This window comes from Enhydra lutris, unplaced genomic scaffold (assembly GCF_002288905.1).
Source record: "Enhydra lutris kenyoni isolate GAN:26980312 unplaced genomic scaffold, ASM228890v2 scaffoldscaffold42, whole genome shotgun sequence".
Taxonomy (NCBI): domain Eukaryota; kingdom Metazoa; phylum Chordata; class Mammalia; order Carnivora; family Mustelidae; genus Enhydra; species Enhydra lutris.
This window is the reverse complement of record NW_019154126.1, coordinates 5,565,374-5,575,835: the sequence shown is the minus strand read 5'-3', so window position 1 is coordinate 5,575,835 and position 10,462 is coordinate 5,565,374. Positions and strand designations below refer to the sequence as shown.

The window sequence follows — 10,462 nt, the reverse complement described above, 5'->3', positions numbered from 1 at the left end:
TTCCATAGTTTGGCTATTGTGGACATTACTGCTATAAACATTCAGGTCCATATGCCCTTTAGGATCACTACATTTGTATCTTTAGGGTAAATACCCAATAGTGCAATTGCTGGGTCATATGGTAGCTCTATTTTCAACTTTTTTTTTTTTTTAAGATTTTATTTATTTATTTGACAGAGAGAGATTACAAGTAGGCAGAGAGGCAGGCAGAGAGAGAGAGGAGGAAGCAGGCTCCCTGCAGAGCAGAGAGCCTGATGCAGGGCTCGATCCCAGGACCCTGAGATCATGACCTGAGCCGAAGGCAAAGGCTCAACCCACTGAGCCACCCATGCACCCCTCTATTTTCAACTTTTTGAGGAACCTCCATGCTGTTGTCCAGAGTGGTTGCACCACCTTGCATTCCCACCAACAGTGTAGGAGGGTTCCCCTTTCTCTGCATCCTCGCCAGCATCTGTCTTTCCCTCACTTGTTAATTTTAGCCATTCTGACTGGTGTGAGGTGGCATGTCGTTGTGATTTTGATTTGTATTTCCCTGATGCCGAGTGATGAGGAGCACATTTTCATGTGTCTGTTGGCCATCTGGATGTCTTCTTTGCAGAAATGTCTGTTCATGTCCTCTGCCCATTTCTTGATTGGATTATTTGTTCTTGGGGTGTTGAGTTTGATAAGTTCTTTATAGATTTTTGGATACTAGCCCTTTATCTGATACGTTGTTTGCAAATATTTTCTCCCATTCTGTCAGTTGTCTTTTGGTTTTGTTGACTGTTTCCTTTGCTGTGCAAAAGCTATTGGTCTTGATGAAGTCCCATTAGTTCATTTTTACCCTTGCTTCCCTTGCCGTTGGTGGTATTTCCAGGAAGAAGTTGCTGTGGCTGAGGTCAAAAAGGTTGCTGCCTGTGTTCTCCTCAAGGATTTTGATGGATTCCTTTCTCACATTGAGGTCCTTCATCCAACTTGAGTCTATTTTCATGTGTGGTGTAAGAAAATGGTCCAGTTTCATTTTTCTGCATGTGGCTGTCCAATTTTCCCAACACCATTTGTTGAAGAGACTATCTTTTTCCATTGGACGTTCTTTCCTGCTTTGTCGAAGATTAGTTGACCATAGAGTTGAGGGTCTATTTCTGGGCTCTCTATTCTGTCCCATTGAGCTATGTGTCTGTTTTTGTGCCAGTACCATACTGTCTTGATGATGACAGCTTTGTAATAGAGCTTGAAGTCCGGAATTGTGATGCCACCAACTTTGGCTTTCTTTTTCAATATTCCTCAGGTTACTCGTGGTCTTTTCTGGTTCTATATAAATTTTAGGATTATTTGTTCCATTTCTTTGAAAAAAAAAATGGATGGTATTTTAATAGGGATTGCATTAAATGTGTAGATTGCTTTAGGTAGCATAGACAATATTTGTTCTTCCAATCCGTGAGAATGGAATGTTTTTCCATTTCTTTGTGTCTTCCTCAATTTCTTTCATGAGTACTTTATAGTTCTCTGAATACAGATTATTTGCCTCTTTGGTTAGATTTATTCCTAGGTATCTTATGGTTTGGGGTGCAATTGTAAATGGGGTTGACTCCTTAATTTCTCTTTCTTCTGTCCTGTTGTTGGTGTAAAGAAATGTAACTGATTTCTGTGCATTGATTTGATATCCTGACACTTTACTGAATTCCTGTACAAGTTCTAGCAGATTTAGAGTGGAGCCTTTTGGGTTTTCCACATAAAGTATCATATCATCTGCAAAGAGTGAGAGTTTGATGACTTCTTTGCCAATTTGGATGCCTTTAATTTCTTTTTGTTGTCTGATTGCTGAGGCTAGGACTTCTAGTACTATGTTGAATAGCAGTGGTGGTAAATGGACATCCCTGCCGTGTTCCTGACCTTAGCGGAAAAGCTCTCAGTTTTTCTCCATTGAGAATGATATTTGTGGTGGGTTTTTCATAGATGGCTTTGATGATATTGAGGTATGTACCCTCTATCCCTACACTTTGAAGAGTTTTGATCAGGAAAGGATGCTGTACTTTGTCAAATCCTTTTTCAGCATCTATTGAGAGTATCATATGGTTCTTTTATTAATGTGTTGTATCACATTGATTGATTTGTGGATGTTGAACCAACCTTGCAGCCCAGGAATAAATCCCACTTAGTCATGTTGAATAATCCTTTTAATGTACTGTTGAATCCTATTGGCTAGTATTTTGGTGAGAATTTTTGCATCTGTGTTCATCAAGGATATTGGTCTGTAGTTCTCTTTTTTGATGGTGTCTCTGCCTGGATTTAGTAACAAGATAATGCTGGCCTCATGAAATGAGTTTGGAAGTTTTCCTTCCATTTCTATTTTTTGGAACAGTTTCAGGAGAATAGGAATTAATTCTTCTTCACATGCTTGGTAGAATTCCCCTGGGAAGCCGCTAGGCCCTGGGCTCTTGTTTGTTGGGAGATTTTTTTTTTTTAAAGATTTTATTTATTTATTTGAGAGAGAGACAGTGAGAGAGAGCATGAGTGAGGAGAAGGTCAGAGAGAGAAGCAGACTCCCCGCGGAGCTGGGAGCCCGACGCGGGACTTGATCCCGGGACTCCAGGATCATGACCTGAGCTGAAGGCAGTCGTCCAACCAGCTGAGCCACCCAGGCGTCCCTGTTGGGAGATTTTTGATGACTGCTTCAGTTTCCTTACAGGCTATGGGTCTGTTCAGGTTTTCTGTTTCTTTGTGGTTCAGTTGTGGTAGTTTATATGTCTCTAGGAGTGCATCCATTTCTTCCAGATTGTCAAATTTGCTGGTGTTTAATTGCTCATGATATGTTCTTAAAATTGTCTCTATTTCTTTGGTGTTGGTTGTGATCTTTCCTCTTTCATTCATGATTTTATTTATTTGGGTCCTTTCTCTTTTCTTTTTGATAAGTCTGGCCAGGGGTTTATCAATCTTATTAATTCTTTCAAAGAACCAGCTCCTAGCCTAGTTTCATTGGTTTGTTCTACAGTATTTTTGTTGTTGTTGTGGTTTTTGTTTTTTTTTGTGTGTGTTTCTATTTCATTGGTATCTGCTCTGACCTTTCTTATTTCTCTTCTCCTGCTGGGTTTAAGCTTTCTTTGCTGTTCTTTCTCCACCTCCTTTAAGTGTAGGGTTAGGTTGTGTAGTTGAGACCTTTCTTGCTTCTTGAGAAAGGCTTGTATTGCCATATATTTTCCTCTCAGGACTGCCTTTGCTGTGTCCCACAGATTTTGAACCGTTGTGTTTTCATTATCATTTGTCTCCATGAATTTTTTCAATTCTTCTTTAATTTTCTGGTTGACCCAGAGAATTCTTTAGTAGGATTCTCTTTAGCCTCCATATATTTGAGTTCTTTCCAAATTTCCTGTTGTGATTGAGTTCTAGCTTCAGAGTATTGTGGTCTGAAAATATGCAGGGAATGATCCCAGTCTTTTGGTTTCGGTTGAGACCTGATTTGTGACCCAGGATGGGATCTATTCTGGAGAATATTTGATGTGCACTAGAGAAAAATGTGTATTCTGTTGCTTTGGGATGGAATGTTCTGAAAATATCTGTGGTATCTATCTGGTCCAGTCTATCATTTAAGGTCTTTATTTCCTTGTTGATCTTCTTTATTTCATGTTGACCTCAGATGATCTGCCCATTTCAGTGAGGGAGATGTTAGAGTCACCTACTATTATTGTATTATGGTCGATGTGTTTCTTTGATTTTGTTATTATTTGGTTTATATAGTTGGCTGCTCCCATGTTAGGGGCATAGATATTTAAAATTGTTAGATCTTCGTGTTGGACAGACCCTTTGAGTATTATATAGTGTCCTTCCTCATCTCTTATTATAGTCTTTGGCTTAAAATCTAATTGATCTCATATAAGGCTTGCCACCCCAGCTTTCTTTTGATGTCCAGCAGCATGGTAAATTGTTTTCCATCCCCTCAGTTTAAATCTGGAGGTGTCTTTGGGTCTAAAATGAGTTTCTTGTAGATGGATGGGTTTTGCTTTTTTTTATCCATTCTGATACCGTGTGTCTTTTGATTGGGGCATTTAGCCCATTTACATTCAGTGTAACTATTGAGAGATATGAATTTAGTGTCATTGTATTTGCCTGTAAGGTGACTGTTACTGTAGATTGTCTCTGTTCCTTTCTGGTCTGTTCCTTTTAGGCTCTCTCTTTGCTTAGAGACCCCTTTCAATATCTCCTGAAGGGCTGGTTTGGTATTTACAAATTCTTTTAGTTTTTGTTTGTCCTGGAAGCTTTTTATCTCTCCTTCTATTTTCAATGATAGCCTAGCTGGATATAGTATTCTTGGCTGCATGTTTTTCTCGTTTAGTGCTCTGAATATATCATGCCAGCTCTTTCTGGCCTGCCAGGTCTCTGTGGATAAGGCTGCTGCCAATCTAATATTTTTACCATTGTATGTTATAGACTTCTTGTCCCGGGCTGCTTTCTGGATTTTCTCTTTGTCACTAAGACTTGTAAATTGTACTATTAGATGTCAGGGTGTGGACCTATTCTTACTCATTTTGAGGGGGGGTTCCCTGCACCTCCTGGATTTTGATGCTGATTTCCCTAATATGGAAAAGGGAATTTCTCTACAGTAATTCTCTCCAATAGACCTACTGCCCCCCTCTCTCTTTCTTCTTCTTCTGAAATCCCAATTATTCTAATGTTGTTTCGTCTTATGGTGTCACTTATCTCTCGAATTCTCCCCTCATGGTCCAGTAGTTGTTTGTCTCTCTTTTGCTCAACTTCTTTATTCTCCATCATTTCATCTCTATAGCACTAATTCTCTCTTCTCCCTCAATTATTCTAGCAGTAAGTGCTTCCATTTTTTTATTGCACCACATTAATAGCTTTTAAAAATTTCAGGTTGGTTAGATTTTAGTTCTTTTATTTCTCCAGAAATGGCTTTTATTTCTCCAGGGAGTGTTTCTCTAATATCTTCCATGCCTTTTCTGAGCCCTCCAGCACCTTAAGAATCATCATTCTGAACCCTAGATCTGACTTATTACCAATGTTCTTATTGATTAGGTCCCTAGCCTTTTGGTTCTGCCTCTTATTCTTTTGTGTGTGTGTGTGTGTGTGTGTGTGTGTGTGTGTGTGGTGAGTTTTTCTGCCTTCTCATTTTATCCAGGTAAGAATATACAGACAAGAGAATAAAATACTAAAAGGGTGGCAAAGGCCCTAGAAATATGTATGCTAACCAAATCAGAAGAGACCTCAAACTGGGGAGAGAAGAACAGGGGTAAAAAGAAATTAAAAAAAATTTTTTTTAAATAATTTTTGTATATATATCTTTTATTATTTTAATTTTAAATTTTAATTTTAAAATTATATATATATAAAATTTTATATATATATATATGCATATGCATATATATATATTAGACTGGTGAATAGAACAGAGTCACCCACTTGATTTTGTGGGTATTTTGGTCTCTTAGAAGAAAATACCTCCTAAAATTTTGAAGAAAGAAGAACATATATATACAAAAATAAGGGTAAACATGATGACGGGATGGAATATGACTGTAAAGATGAAAATTTTTTTAAAAATTCTAAAAAAGGAATTGATAAGTTGGTTGGGAAAGAAAGAAAAAGAAAGTTGAGAAAATTTGCTCAGGCTGGAGACCAGAAAAAATCCCTGTGTTAGAATTAGGGTATATTTTGATCTATTAGAAAAAGTTGTGTCCCAAAATTTTTTAGAAGAAAACTGATATGTATACAAAAAATAAAGTTAGATACAATGAAGGATAAAATATGACTATATTAATGAAGGTTTAAAAAGATTTTTTTTTAGAAAGGTATTGTTAAGATAAACTAGTTAAAAAATGTTAAAAGAGGGAAGAGGAAAAGTTAGAAAAATTAAAATAAGGAAAAAAGTAAAATTTTTAAAAATTTAATTAACTTTGCAAGATTAAAGAATCATGGGGAAAAAGCCATGAGTTCTATGCTTTGTTTTCCTCTCCTCTGGAATTCCGCTGTTTGTGATCAGTGAGCTTGGTCTTGGCTGGATGGTCTTGCTGATCTTCTGGGGAGGGGCCTGTGTAGTGATTCTCAGATGTCTTTGCCTGAAGTGGAATTACGCTGCCCTTGCCAGGGGCCGGGCTAAGTAATCTGCTCGAGTTTGCTCTTGGGAGCTTTTGTTCCCTGAAAGCTCTCCCGGCCTGTGACCAAGCGTTTCAATCTCTGGTGCATGGCCCCATTTGGAGTCTCCAACCCCAGCAGATTCCTGCCGCTCTGCTCTTCAGTGGCTCTTCCCGGATCTCCCACTTTTGGGCTCCCTGCTCAAAGAGCAGTGGCCTGATTGTGCCACGGATCACAGTTTAATGTAATCCTGAGGTGAGAGCTCACTCCTCAGCCCCATCTCTGTAGTTGGCTTCCCCACTCTAATACCTATGAGTTCTGATACACTCAGACACCCCTGATCCTTCTGTGACCCCATGGGACCTGAGACCACGCTCTCCCAGTGAGGGCTCCACCCCTCCTTAGCCTTCAGAGGGATGTCCCTCAGTGGAGCAGACTTTTAAAAGTTATGATTTTGTGCTCTGTTGCTCCACCGCTTGCCGGGAACCGGCCCTTCCCCCCATGGACTATCTTCCCATCACTTCGGATTCACTTCTCCATATATCCTACCTCTCAGAAAGTGGTTGATTTTCTGTTTCTAGAATTGCTGCTCTTCTCTTCGATCTCCTGTTGGATTTGTAGGTGTTCAGAATGGTTTGATAACTATCTAACTAAACTTCTGTGACCTGATGTCATCTCAGTCTGACCCTCTGCCATCTTGACTCCACACTTATTGTCATCTTTTAATAGTTATTTGGCCCCTGGGAGCCTAGTAACTTTGGCCTGTGAACTTGTAGTATAGTAATGTGAGTTGCTGTCTCTGGTGATTCAGGGAAAGGCAGAAGGCCAGCCCTTTGCCTGTCTCCCACTCATCACTGTAACACACATTGCCATATATTTGGAAATAAATGTTATAATAAGTATATAACTTATTTATTATAAAGACAGGTTTTAGTAAGTGACATAAAGAGTCCTGAATAAATAAAAAAATAAAAGATATCTCAGGGTAAAAATAATTCAACATTTAAAGTTTCAGCTATTCATTAAATTATTCTAAAATTCATTTGGGAGACTGAATGTATGAGAAAACCTAAAGAACAAAAAAAAAAAATTGAGGATAAAAATGTGACCTGCTAAAATGCAACATTAAGAATTAATCAACTCCAGTATAGCAACTTTACTTCCCTTTATGTCTTTACTCTCTTGCACTTATAGTATTTATGCCTTAATTATTTGCTTTATATACATTGAAAACCATATGAGATGGTATTTTAATTTTTCTTCAACCATCAAAAATAAATTCAAGAACACAAGAAAAGTTTATTGTATTTACTCATATTTTAGCTGTTTTTTAAATCCCTTCTTGATAATTATTCTAAGGTTTATTCTTTTATCCTCTCCTTTAATCTTGAAGAAACTCCATTAGCCATTCGTTTATGTCTACTGGTGACAAACTCTCTTTGTTTTCCTTCATTTGAAAAAGTCTCGGAAGAAGGGGTCCTAGGCTCTGAGCAGCCTTTGCTTTGGGGATGGAAGCAGAGTTTTAGTATTTCTTACATCTTTTCTTTTCATGACACAAAAGGGAAACACTGACATAAAGTATGAGGGCAGGGTTGCCTGTGTGGCTCAATCCTTAAGCATCTGCCTTTGGATCAGATCATGATCCCAGCACCTGGGATCGAGCCCTACATCAAGCTCCCTGCTCAGAGGGAAGCCTGCTTCTCCCTCTCCCACTCCCCCTGCTTGTGTTCCTTCTCTGGCTGTCTCTTTCTCTGTCAAATAAATAAAATACTAAAAAAAAAAAAAAAAGTATGAGGGCAAATACATTGCCAGAACAAATACACAATATATAAAATAAAGAGTCAAAAATGCATAATACATGGAAATCAGTTAAAAGTTAGGTAAATGGTTAAATTATAAGGAGAGAGTATTCCTTCAATTTCTATAATTTAATTATTATTGAACTAATGTCTATTTCTACTATTATTAGTAAAAATTATTAGTGTGGCCAGTCACTTTCATATGTTTATTACCTTGGGTTCTTGGGATAGTTCAACATCCATATGGATGAATGCGAGAGATATGTCCTCGGCCAGTGGCAGAGTCATGAGTTGAAATTAAGAGGTTTTTCCTTTTGTCAATTTAGAAAGAATAGAAAATCAGAATATTAAGTAAATAAAGCAACAGTGTATGTGGAACAAAAATTAGATTGACATATAACTACTTTTTGAAAAATTGTTCTGATGTATATTGACATATATAAGAATAATAAATATAATCTATATTTATGTAACTTTTCTAGTAATTTATTTTTATGACTTTCTCATATTAGATTATTACCTCCACAGTGAGACACTCTCTCTCTCTCTCTCTTTTTTTTTTTTTTTCTTCACCTTTTTATTCCTGGTATCTAAATAGTACATGTGAACATCAAATGTTTGCAGAATATATGAATGAATGGACAGATAAACCAATAAGCAAATAAATCTCCCATTTTACATTTGGATGCATAATTTTGGAAATTATGGGGATAAGATTTGATATATTTAAAGAGGAATGATAGTAAATATATTAGATATTCTAATGTCACCAGCCATTAGGTTGACCCATGGTTGGTTTTCAAAAGAATTCACCCTTGTTTTCTTTTCTTACTACATAAAATGATAATGGATATGTTATTCAAATCTCTTTTTCACCAGAAGGTCAGTTGTAAGATTGAAGAAATGGTTTTTATGTTATTGATTAAAGTAATCACACAACCTTCTGTGATGGTATTTGTTGAAAACCCATTGGGGGCTTGTCACAGTTAATGAGTGGTTCTAGAAACTTCAGAAGTAGATTAATAGAAAATATTAGCAAAGTGAGTTAAGTTTGTGAATTAAGACAGACTTTACCAATATCCATGCCTGTTATGTTGTTATGTGTCAGACAGGCCCCCTCTACTTTAATCTTTAATTTAAGTAATCATTCCTTTGATTTCACATCACTACAACATCACTGATAGTCAATGATTAACTTTGAGAAACGCTTCGCTTCTTTAGTCATCAGAAGGATATAAAATTCTATTAATTAGGTGTGAATTTCCCATCCCCTTCAAGACAAAAGTTACATGAGTCTCTGGGTGTAAAGACTTTTCTTTTTCTTATTTTTTTGGAGGGGGAAGACTATTGAGAAATCTATCTAGACACCATTAGTTGTTTTGCAAAGTTAAGTTTGTATTAACTAATATGAGGCTCTACTTTCTCTGTAATTCAGCCAAGGAAGAACTGTTTGATTGTGTCTCCCTCAGTACAACAAGGTGTCAGCCATATTTATCAACATTAGTACCCTAAAAGCTCAAACCTGTAGAAATGTAATTCCTTTGGATCCTTTTTCCAATATTTCTCTTTTTCTTCAGCTTATATTAAAAAAAATACCTGTAAATTATGTATTTCACAGTTGCATGCTATAAATCTGTTGGAACAGCTTGCTTGATTTTCTGGATGCCATTCCCCTCAGTATTCCCCTCGATTCCACTGTTTGATTACAAGCTTCAGACACAAGGTTTTGTTGTTACTGTTGTTAATTTGTTATGAAAACAAAATAGTGGATCCTGAGATATTAGTTATTTGGGGCTAATCATAAACATAAGCATAGATGTGCATATATTTATAATAACATACATAATAAGTATATATATTTATAATGCTATATATAGCAAATATATAGTTTATTTATTTCTCTTTCTTTGCAACGTGTCCATCATCATGATTTATTAAAACATCTAATTCTCGGGAGGAACTAGGTCTAGAAGACCAAAGAGCAATGAAAACCAACTTTAAACATACGGAGGAGATACTTACATAAGTGTTTTAGAAAATTAATTTTTCCTTTATAACTGAAGAGTGGTCAGTCATATTATAATAGAATTTTTTAGATAGCCAAAATAATATATTAGTAGGATTTTTGAAATCCTGCTGATCTTAGAAATCATCACTTTGCCACCGTAGCTCACGTCACAATCCCTTTGTTATATCCGTCAGGGATAGTGATTTCTCCCATGTATTCTTCCTTCCATCTCATTTCTTCTCTTCCCCTATGTAAATTATTTCCACTCAGAATATGAATAGAAGGTTGGGGGAGCATCCCAAGCTATAATCCAGGGTTTCTATAAAATGTTCAGATCCCATAAGATATTGAGGATTTCGTGTGCATGCAGAGGAGAGGTAGAAAGCACTGAGTGAGCTACGTCTAAATAGTGGTGTCTCTGAAAACACCCAAACAGATTTATCGGTGCTGCTAGGAAACACTGTAGTAGACTAACATGCCTCGGTTTCGCTGAGGTCAGGTACATCACGGATAGTATCAGAGTTCCAGGGTTTGTTTTTTAATCAGTTTTCCCTAATCAAATGCTTCTGTTCTAAGGGATTGGCTTTGT

General features: G+C 36.9%; 1 protein-coding gene across 1 annotated transcript in view; it reads left to right on the top strand.

Moving 5' to 3' along the window:
* Nucleotides 1-10,462, top strand: part of LOC111155577 (MAM and LDL receptor class A domain containing 1) — a 757,926-nt gene that overhangs the window by 480,281 nt on the left and 267,183 nt on the right. The window lies entirely within an intron of this gene.